Source organism: Ursus maritimus, unplaced genomic scaffold (assembly GCF_017311325.1).
Source record: "Ursus maritimus isolate PB19 unplaced genomic scaffold, ASM1731132v1 scaffold_10, whole genome shotgun sequence".
Taxonomy (NCBI): Eukaryota; Metazoa; Chordata; class Mammalia; order Carnivora; family Ursidae; genus Ursus; species Ursus maritimus.
Window position 1 is genome coordinate 41,291,592 of NW_024423344.1, and position 12,018 is coordinate 41,303,609.

The following is a 12,018-nucleotide window of genomic DNA, read 5'->3' on the forward strand; positions in this document are numbered from 1 at the left end:
CCAAAAAGTCAAAATTTCATTAAGCTGGTTTCTATCAGTTCTGATGATGTTTTTGGCCAGCAGCTTTTAAAATGTGATTTCCTTCTAATTCTTGCAAACTCTGCAGACTTAGGCAAGGCCAATGCATGAATGGGAGACCTTCACTAATTAACAATAGCCAAGGGAGAAAAAAAGAGAAGGCAGGGGAGTGCTTTCTGAATTTATGCCAAAATAATCCCTAGATCTGTTGTCATCCTTGGATTGGAATTCATTGCCAATTCATGAAAATAAAAAATAAAAAGGCTAAAAGAGTAACTGAGACTGTTAGAGAAGGCTATTCCTGACTCAAATACAGAATCATTGTTAACTCTGCATATCCTTAAACAATTCCTTTACGTCTCCAGGTAGATAGAGAAATGTTAACAACCTCAAATAAGAATTGATGAAATCAAACTCATCAGGTTTTTCTGAGGAACATATACACTTGACATTTTATGAGCTTATAATGCATATTTACTGGATGAAGATGATTTAGCCAGAATTGAACCAGGAACTCTAAAGAGGATGTAGTAGAAATGAAGTATCATGATCCATCTGCCAAAGGTGATTTCCCGTGGGAAAAGTTCTCTGCCTCTCCAGCAAGAAGTTTACTGCCTTATTTTAAAAGTAGCAAAATGAAACACAATAACAATCCACTAACAGTCAGTCTTTTCCTTCTTCCTACCTTCAATGTTTACATCTTCAAGTATCTGGAGACAAATGGGTAGGTTCTGCTGGTTTTTGAGAAAGATGTATAACAAATTCCCTGACCATAGGTGATGAATGTAAAGGTGTCAGCAACTTTAAAATGACTTTTTTATTCTGACTGATATCAATGTTATCTATAGATAGGACTAGGGTGTGTATGATTACTGACCATATAAAGTTGAGTAGCATTTTCAGGGGAAATGGTGAGTGTTCATCTATACTCTACCTACTGCTCATTAACTAGTTGGTTACCTGCAGCTAAGCCACTGCTTCATTTCAGGACAGATCTGTCAACTTTTGTTTGACCTTCATTACTCAACTATATATTTAGTTGAGGAAACTTGTTCCAGTGTGCGTGGGAAACCCACATTAACTTCAACTTAGCCTATTTAGTTTGTAATCTTATTATGAAATGACCCTCAAAGTAAGGACCTATGTTTTCTGTGCTTTATAAATAAAGTGCATTGAATAACCCTTAGAAGTGCCTATGGCTGAAAGACTCATATTAATATAACATGTGGTGAAATTTTTAATATAATTTTATTTTTATTTCCTTTTGATCTCAGTATGATTTGTGAGAAAGGTAGGTCACATTTCTCTTCATGTGCAAAAACAGTTGACAGCTTCAAGAATAAAAGTAAATTCTTTGTACTCTTTTTGGGTGTAAACCTGGTGCTTGAATTTAAATATTAGGAAAAAACATAAAACAGGAATCTCCTCCCTACATCAAAAGGGTTTGAATCAACTTTCCTCTTTGGCTTGGTGACATGACCCCACCCTTAAATTTCCTTTGGGGTCCCAGGCAAGTAGAGAGGATTAAGAATTATCAGCGTTGTTGGTTATTTTGCTTCTTATATTCTTATTTAGTTCCTGCTATCAGAAACAACCTCAACCTATTTCTCACAGTTAAATGTTGCCCAGTAGGAATGCAGCACTTTATCTGAGCATACAAAATATAAAATGACTACATTAAACAGGAGCAGCTGCTCCTGAATCTGCAAGCTGAATTTCTGCATCTATAAATTATATGTACAGAAATAGGGAAGAAACGACTCAGCAAGAGTCCTTTCCAATTTAGTTTTCTAGTATAAACAAATCCATGTGACAAAGTAAGTTACCCTTATCACATTTACAAAATCAGCATACATAATAGTTACAGCAATTTAATTAGAAATTACATGAAGCTATCACTGTTATTAAGTAAAAATACAGAACACATTGACACAGCATTGGTCTTTTATAAAAAGTGAGTCTTTCTTGGAATAATAAAAAATCACTAAAAAATAATGTGTCAAATCTGTAGGTACTGATAACAGAAATAGAGTCTGATTTAGTGTCTAAAATTCAAGAATTTATCTTAGGTAATTTTAGCAGAATTAACAAAAGAGATAATGGGCATCTCTCTAGCATTTCTGTTAATAATTCTCAATATAAAATAAGACTTGTAAAACCAAAGTAGGCCATATTTACTTTAAGTAAGTAGTATCTTTTTAGGAGGTAGCCCTAATTTTATAATTAACCTCAGACCATGGGCATTTGTCTCAGAAAAGAGTTTAAGCACACACCCACACCCATACCCTCCCCCACACACATAAACACACACTTAATAAACTTCCCTTGTGTATTGCTGAATAGGCACAAGATCATAATTACCTAGTAAGAATAAAAACTAGTAAGTCAAGGCTTTAGAGAACAGATCATGTTATTCTATGTTAGACAAAATAGAGTGGTGGAAGAAACCATCTGTATAAATCCTCCAAGAAATACTATTACTATACAATAAGGTTGCTTAAAAGTCCTCATGGAGGATTGTTAATTTACACCTAAAATGTGGTACAATTTGTTTCAATTGATCTTGTGTTGCACACGGCAGTTTGATTTTATTTATTTCATTTTTTGGTCTTATTTTGTAGGATAATAAGGAAGAATGTTAAAACTCTTTAGAAGCAGTGAAGGAGTAAAAAGTTCTCTGAAGGGTGCACCTGGGTGGGCTCAGTCAGTTAAGCAGCCAAATCTTGATTTCGGCTTAGGTCCTGGTCTCAGGGCTGTGAGATCAAGCCTGCCTCAGACTCCGTGCTAAGCATGCAGCCTGCCTGAGAGTCTGTCCCTCTCCCTCCCTCTGCCCCCTCCCCCTCACACACGTGTGCACACAGGAGCTCTCTCTATCTTTCTCAAAAAAAAAAAAAAAGTTCTTTGAAGTAGTGCTAACACATGTTATGGATACCTATCACTGGCAGCTCCTGGATTATAATTAACTTTGAGCCATCAATTGTATCTCCTTCAGCAAAAAAAGGAAAATGGCAATGGGAATAATACTTCAGGAAGAGGAGCCTCTTTCTAGTCTATGATTTATATGATTCAAATACGGAGATGGTCATATAACAATTAATTAGCACAGGAGCCACCAAAACAGTCAGTCATGATAAAGAACATGATCCACATAGACAAGTTAATGGCGAGGGGCTGATTTGCATGGAGAAAGTGTATAGTGGAACACAGTCCACAAAACTTGGGTAAATATCCATGTTTCACTTATAAGATATGAAAATGTGTGTACAGGCTTAGAACGTGATGATGATGCTACATGACACGTATTTGAGAAGTGTTTCCCCAAAATGGGGAAGGCAAAAGCAGTACAAATAAGGAAGAGGCTGTCTTTGGCCATACAGAGCACACAAAAAAGAAACAAGCATCTCTGGAATTACAACTGAAATCTTGGACTCATTGGTAAATCATCCAACAGGTGATATATTCATAGATATACTGTCTAGGATGATTATCCTCTAAAACATAATCTGTATTGATTATCAAATTTTTAAAAAATTGGTAAGAACTTCATTTATCCTTTGGAATTGTGAAAAACACTTGCATTGTGAAAGACAAGCATTTTCTAACTTTCCCTTCTTTTGGTTGTCTCAAAGACAACTGTTTGCAGTTGAAACAACAACCAACTGTTTGCAGTTGAAAAATTTTGATTAGGAATGTGTGATATCCAAGTTATATTTTTTTAAGAGTAAGTTAGGAGGAAAATAAGGGTACTTTTAAGAACATAGTACAACATAGATATGAATTTGTCTGTGTATTTATATATGCATACATGATACAAAATCTATGCACAAACTCCACTACAGACAGATGCCTTAGAACATGAAATTTCCCTATTCTTAGACAAGGAAATTGTCAATTTATACCTGAGATCTGTACTTTGTTAATTTTGAAAATGAAATCCAAACTTTATTAATTGAATCTAAGAAAACCTGAATTAATCTAGATAATTTCTGATATCATGAAGCACATACTAGAAACAGTCTCTTTGTAGTTATACTTAGTGCCATATAATATACAGCCTTGCCTGATAACAAAAAATTACTTGTTTAGCAATGTTACTTCATTTAGGGTAGAATTCATCATATAAGATTATGATTATAAGATGAGGAAAAACATTTATTAAATAAACAAAAATTGTATAAAACACCTTTTTAATACTTTCAAGGAGGAGCTACTTAATAATCTAAACACTGCAGTGATAGCACAATATTTTTAAATACTTTGGAGTGTATGGTTTTGAATTGTTATGAGAGCATGACATTATATTGTACAGTCTCAAGGTGCTAGCTCTGCATTTAACGATCTGATTTTACTTTCTGAAACAACTAAAAGCCATCTGTAATGGTGAACAATAGCATTTTAAGAAGGAGAGACTGCAAAATGATAGGCACATTTTCTTCAATGGCTTTAAAACTCTTTGAAGACTGTTATGAAAGAGGAGTTCCAAAATATTTTGAGAAATGATAATACTAAGTGAAGTAGGTAAAAAAGAGGGCAAGTCTGAAGGACAACACTCATCTAAATGCATGATTTCTGTTCCTTGGGATAAAGATCAGTCTTGACTTTATTCTTAGCTTACATGTACAGGAATGTTCTTTTTGGATCATAAATTTAGAAAGTATAGTGAAGGTGGTATAGTACGAGAGAATGAGATGAATGTGATGGACTTCATAGGGGCTTTGAATTACAGAAATCTGAGAAGATGTTTTCAAAACAATTTTGCTACATACGTACAGAGGAGTCCCATTTGGATATGGAAATCATATCAAAATATTTTAAAAAGAATTACTAAGCATTATTCTGTAGAGTGTAAAACAGTGATGTCTTGATAAGCTGGAGGAAAATGTTTTAAGCCTCTATTGCTTTGAAAAATGTCATATGTAACTACCTCCTCTACTCTGCAAGAATCTGAGTCGTATAATGATCTTAAGAAAACAGAGAAACTAACCCAGTTGGAACAAATATGAGCAAGATTTTATATCACTTTTCTCCTAGGTAGAGAAGCCTTTGTTCTGAAGTCAAATTGGCTGGACTGTATTTAAAAAAATATATCCACCTATTATTGCAGACAGTCACTGTGACTTTGAGCCCGATATTTGAAACAAAAATCACTCCTCCAACTCATTGATAATCACACTTGCCCTGTGGCTCTTAGTCTTTGTTTTGAAACATTACTGAGTCACCAATCTGTGATTTGTGCATTGGGGATCATTTGTTTTCCCCGAATACAAATATAAAATTCAAACGTATGTCAGGAAATTCTGTATGTCAAAAGCTTCTGTAGATTTAGGTAGCATCTACAAAATAATGTGCTGTACTCAGAAAAAGGTGGCTACTTTTGAAGAGACTAAACTCTCATATATGTTCCAAATGTGAATACACCAATGCAGAAGGTAAAGATCCAAATTCTGAGCGATATTTTTTGAAGAGAAGAAAGTAAACACTTGTAAGTCCACTTGACTCTAAGGTCCAACATATGTGCACAGAAATGCCTTCTAAGCTTTGTCTGGGGCAGAGAGGGAAAGACAGTTTCAAAATGAAACTTTACAAGAGTTCCCCAACAGGGGTAACTTACTATATAGTACCATTTACCCTGTGCGCTAAAAATTTGAGAACAGTAAGACAGCTTGAAATTCAGGAAAAAAAAATATTATATCTCCTAAAGTTTATATTTAGGACCTTGAAATTCAGGAATATATTATTCTATTTACAAAATGTTAAAAATGATGAACAAATTGCTAGTCTAGAATACATTTTTTTTCAAAGAAATATTGTCATCAACAATTATTTATATGTGTGCTTAAAATGGGGGGAAAGGACAATTAAATATTTGAAAGAAAACTTTCTTTATCTAGGATATATCTTTTCCTAGAATCTAGGAAAAGATTAGAACACAAAGAACTAACACATAAACTATGGACTTCAGTTAATAACACATTAATATTGTTCATCCATTGTAACTGGTGTACAAAACTAATGCAGGACATTAATAGGAGAAACTGTTGAGAAAGAGACCATATATGGGAAGTCTGTGTTCTTTGCGCACAGTATTTTGAAAAACCCAAAACTGCTCTAAAAATGGCCTATTTAAAAAAACAAGAATTAGACAGGGAAAGGACATAGGCAAGGATTTCTGTAGTGGAAGTGAAGGGGGTATCAGGCCATTTTCAAGGACTTTAAATGATAGCACTACTCTATTTTATGTTGAATATAAATTATATTGAGTGCGTGTGCATGTGTGCGTGTGTGTGTGTGTGTGTGTGTGTGTGTGTGTGTGTTGGAGATACAGATACTCATGTACCATTATATTTAGCCCTTACTGGGTGTTTTTAAATCATAAATAAATGAAAGATCCTAATTTATATAACTATCTGCATTTAAAAAAGAATATTTCTATACACAATTTTTACTGTATAAAAGTATCCTTTGTTTCCTTTAAAAATATTTGAAACAGTATACACTTTTAAAGATACTCCATTAAACAGACATTTTAATTCATATTTTATAATGATATAAACCATTCTTGACACTTCTAGGAACATATTTCAGGTTTAACTTCACGAGGATGAAATGAAATGTTCCTCATATCAGAAAATAATTCTGATCTAGTCCAATCCTAGCCTGACAGATGAAAGAAGATAGATGATGGTATTTTGGGAATTAAGGAATTACCTATCCTGGAATAGATCATAGAGTTTAGTGTCTATAGAAGGAATTTTATCTTAGATTTCACAGACTGACAAACCGCATACAGAATGCAGCTCAGATATCTTATTTTATCCCTAACTTTTCCTAGATATGAAAATCTGCTTCAGATGTACAGTTTGGGTGATAACTGATCAAACATGGCAGCCAACCAATTTCAGTTTCTGGAAAACTCTGTTAGAAAAAAGTTTTTTAGTGCAAGGGCATGATCATTTGACTCCCATACATATGTAATCTTTCCTAAGGTCTGTAGGGTAATATCGTTAGACTAAAAAATACAATCATCATGTTCCTGGTGAAAGAAGGAATTAAAAAATCACAACTTGAGATTTAAATTTATTTTAGCAATATATGTTAAATAGATGCTAAATATATTTATAAATAATAAATATATTTATATAGAAATATATGTTAAAAATCTTCCAACTCAATCTGTAATTTCATTACTAGGCCTCAAACTTCATGCAAGAGATATACATACTAGCAAAATAGAGTAAAAGAAAAACTAAATTATGGGTCCTCTTAAAATGGACACCTCTGAAACTACCATTTGAAGAATTTGTAAATGTGGAGAATACATGCTATGATAGAATGGTTTAAGATTTAAGAAATTCCCAAGAGAGTTGTACTTAGCTATTCAACAAACACTGTTAATCACATATATTCTATCAAGTATTCTTAGATACTGAGGGGAATTTGGTAATCAAGAATGGCACAATCTTTCCATTCCTAAGGCTTACTTATAGTCTAGTAAGTAAAATAGACAGGAATAAGTAATTACAAATGTGTTAGATATTATAAAGGAGAAATTAAGGGTCCAATAGATGTATATAAGAGAAGGGTCCAACACACCCAGGGAAATCTTCTAATAAGAGATATTCTAGCTCACACATGGTCATTTGTCAGACACTGGGAGGCCACAATTCATACTCTTACTAGCTTATAATTCCGTGCAAAAAAAATAAAAATAAAAATAAATAAAAACTCCCCAGGATTAACCTCTTTTCATTTTGTTTTGTTTTGTTTTTTGTTTTCCTTGGTAGAATACAAACTCTAACTCCTAAATAAAAAGAATATTAAAAATTCTAGTTGCTATTGAAGCACATTTCCCAATGTGTATGAGGATCTTTTTTTTTTTTTTACTGATTCCACCTAAATACATTAACATATACATGAATGTAGTAACATTTATCTTTTTGAGATTAAATTATTAGGTCTCAATAATACTGGGCACTTAATAATGGTGCTCTGAAACAGCTTCCATTGTTTCTTTCAGGATTTCTTTGGACAACTGAAATAAATTATCAGCTTATTATCTGAAACCGGGATCAAAATCATAATGAAGAAATTATGACCAATCAGAACTAGAAGGAGGAATTTCTGAAAGGGAGGAACCATATCTTCTTTGACTTGAAATATCTAGCACCTAGTATAGCCCTTAATGTCTGATAGGCACTCCAAATATGTATTGAATGAAAATACATAACAATTTACACAATCATGAAGATTTATTTTCCCTAACAGTGTCAAAATAAAAGAACTAGCTTGACTGAGTTTTCCTTTAAACACAAAAATAAAGTTAATTGTCCCAAAAATAATACTAAAAAGTTACCTGGGTTGACAGATGGGAAAAAAAGAGGAGATAAGCTCTGCATTTCTTTTAATAATTAAAAAAGCATATGCAAATGCAAATGAATGGACTCTATAGGAGTACTGATTGTCTCAGTGGATTTTTCCACCATTTTAATTCCGAAGGTCATCCAACAGGTTGTATTCCTGCCTGCAATGTCTTCTTCTCTGGGAACTACAAGGGACTCTGCCATGGATGGCCCCTTGGATCATGAAAGAAGACAGAATCACAGTCTGAATCTCATCAATCAAAACCAGCACTTAAACCCATTGAGTATCCCCTTGACAAATGATGCTCAGTTTCTTGATCTCAGGGGAAAAAACAAACAAACAAACAAACAAACAAAGTACAAAACAGCTACACGGAGTAAGAAATAGAAAAGAGACCTTCAAGCATTTCCTTATTCTCATGCGCAGAAAACATTTAAAATGTTAGGTGTGTTCTGAGATACCACCTTATGCCAGTTAGAATGGCAAAAATAGACAAGGCAAGAAATAACAATTGTTGGAGAGAATGTGGAGAAAGGGGATCCCTCCTTCATTGTTGGTGGGAATGCAAGTTGGTACAGCCACTCTGGAAAACAGTGTGGAGGTCCCTTAAAAAGTTAAAAATTAAGCTACCCTATGACCCAGCCATTGCACTACGGGGGGTTTACCCCAAAGATACAGACGTAGTGAAGAGAAGGACCATATGCACCCCAATGTTCATAGCAGCATTGTCCACAATAGCTAAATCGTGGAAGGAGCTGAGATGCCCTTCAACAGACGACTGGATTAAGAAGTTGTGGTCCATATATACGATGAAATATTAATGGAATATTACTGAGCTATCAGGAAGAACGAATTCTCAACATTTGCAGCAACATGGACGGCACTGAAGGAGATAATGCTAAGTGAAATAAGTCAAGCAGAGAAAGACAAATATCATATGATTTCTCTCATCTATGGAACATAAGAACTAGGATGATCGGTAGGGGAATAAAGGGATAAAGAAAGGGGGGTAATCAGAAGGGGGAATGAAACATGAGAGACTATGGACTATGAGAAACAAACTGAGGGCCTCAGAGGGGAGGGGGATGGGGGAATGGGATAGACCAGTGATGGGTAGTAAGGAGGGCACGTATTGCATGGTGCACTGGGTGTTACATGCAACTAATAAATCATTGAACTTTGCATCAGAAACCGGGGATGTACTGTATGGTGACTAACATAATAAAAAAAATGTTAGGTGTGTTAAATAATAAATTCTAAATTTTAAAGAATATTTTCAATCCTATGAAATGATGGAATAAGAAAATGTTGGCTAGAATTTTTTTTCAAGCAATCTTCTTAATGTGTCTTCTCTTTATGGAAAGTCAATCCTTTAAAAATATTTAGTTTAAATGTTTTAAAAATTACAGTGCAAGAAAATATAAGCCACACTGCCCATAAAATGATTTATCAAGGAAATATGTATTTATGATAAACATAATTAAACAATGCTCAGAAACAACATAAAATCCTCAAATAATTACATTAAAATTTATTTATTACATAGATCTTTTACTTAGGTGAACAATTTGTTTCAATGGCAATTGGTAGATACATTTTGATACAGAAAGAATAATGACATTTGCTGGAGTCAAAAAAATATCTTAGAATGTATTTACTCCCAATAGAGTTTAATTTCATATTGTGATGATTAATCAGAGTGAATGACTTTATTTTCTGCTGTTTTAACTACAAGAAATGATCTCTTCTGTTTTTATCCTATTATAAGGATCGTTACAAAAATGGGAAACAATTAACACCGGGTTTAATGCCTGAGTGCTACAGAGCTGAAGTAATTGCACTCAAGGTCTGCTAACTTTTTAATCAGGCATTTGGTTGCAAGCTGCTCGCAATTGATTCTGAGAGAACTAACACTATCTAAGGAGGAAAGCAGGTGTGCCAGAAAAGCAGGCATGTTGGCAAAACAAATGAAAGATTTTAAAAGGAAAAGAAAAAAAAAAGCAAAACCAAAGCAAAATGCTTGTCGGCAGGCCATTTGCTCGGCTCAGACTGTTACTGAACAAAGCCAGTTGTGCACACAAGCATGGTGGTAGAAGCCCCACTGACCTATTGCTTTCAAAGGGTAATACTAGAGCTTAGCAGTGAGGAGCCCTGTCCATCTCAATATTAGTGAATTGAGTTAATTAACAGAGAAGACTTGAAATTTCCATATTCAGTAGAGTTGAGACACCATCAGAGGTTTCTGGAATTACATTCTAATTAGAAAAGTTCCCTCTTCTTTGCATCCAGGCTACTCTTTGAAAAACAAATTTGGTTAGGTACTTTGTTCTCTCTTAAAAGACAAAAAAAATCTACAGTTTTCCTCCAAAGCTAATGACATTTTTCTTTTTCTTTCTTTAATAAGTGTCATTCTCCTACTGTGAAAGTGACTCCTTTTAGGCATGTCGCACACATTTAAAGGTGCGTGCCTTGCTTAAGAACGCTGCAGGGTGGGGGTCCTTTAAAAAAAATCCCCTCCTCCATAGTCGCTTGAAAGGGGAGCCTCTAAGAGCTAATACTCCTGTGTTTTCCACTAACAGAATAATCTGACAAGAAGTAGACAAATATTTATAAAATTCTAAGTTTGAAATTTCTTATAATGGTTAGGTACACTGCAGATCTCCCTTTACACAGAGAGAGGAAAACAAATGGCAGACTTGGCCATTTACCTGGTGAATTCCCAGACGTTTGCTATTGCTTTCTTGAATCCCCAAAAGAATATTTAAAGAAGTGTATAAAGCAGAACTACCTCTTGCCCCAGAAGAGCAAGTCAGAGTGTGTGTGTGTGGGGGGAAGGGGGTAAGAAAAGGAAAACAGCAGAAAGGAGCTTCCTAAAACAAAGCCCTACGTGCATTTTAATTTCGTGTGTGTGGCTGGACCAGCAGGCAATCTGCATTAGAATTTGTTAGGATGCCTCAGCATGTAGACATCAATGGATCTAAAACATGATAGCCATTTACATGAGTTTCCACTCCAGCTTCCCACAAGTTATGGAAGCCTCAGCTCATTTGTGTGGATCACTTAACTTCCCATTAGCTCTCCCTTATCCTCCTCTTCTGTAAACAGCTCTCACTGAGTCACCGTAGCATCTGCTGTCTCTAGGTGAATGGCTAATACAAATGAAAGAAAGGCACCTGGCATCAGTCCACCTGCACATAAAGTTTCTTATCATATGGGACTCTCACACGGGTATGAATCCCAGCAGTTCAGGAAGTAGGAGGAGAACAAAGAGACTAACAGGCAAGGAGCCCCTTCGAGGAGGTTCAGGTTACATCATGAAAATGGCTTTTGCCACATTAACAACTATGTACTCTCTAACTCCAAATGTGACTTTAAACAAAATTTTCATTCTCTGTGCAGCATTTCATTGCAATCTGATAACCAGTATTGAAGTGATTCTTTGGAATTCAATAGATCTGAAGGGTGTGTGTGTGTGTTTCATTTCAAGAATTCATGGAAAGACATTCCATAATATCTCCTCCTGCCAGTGTAGGATGGCAAAATATCCCAAAACCCTGAGCTCATTTGTGAGTGCAAAGTGCCATCACTTATATGGATTAGCTGTCTGTCATGATGTCTATTAGAAGCCTAATGTTAGTC

The 12,018-nt window shown here is 34.8% G+C and overlaps 1 protein-coding gene across 4 annotated transcripts in view; it reads right to left on the reverse strand.

Moving 5' to 3' along the window:
• PCDH9 (protocadherin 9) overlaps positions 1–12,018 on the reverse strand; it is an 872,085-nt gene that overhangs the window by 305,254 nt on the left and 554,813 nt on the right. The gene's annotated exons all lie outside the window — the stretch shown is intronic.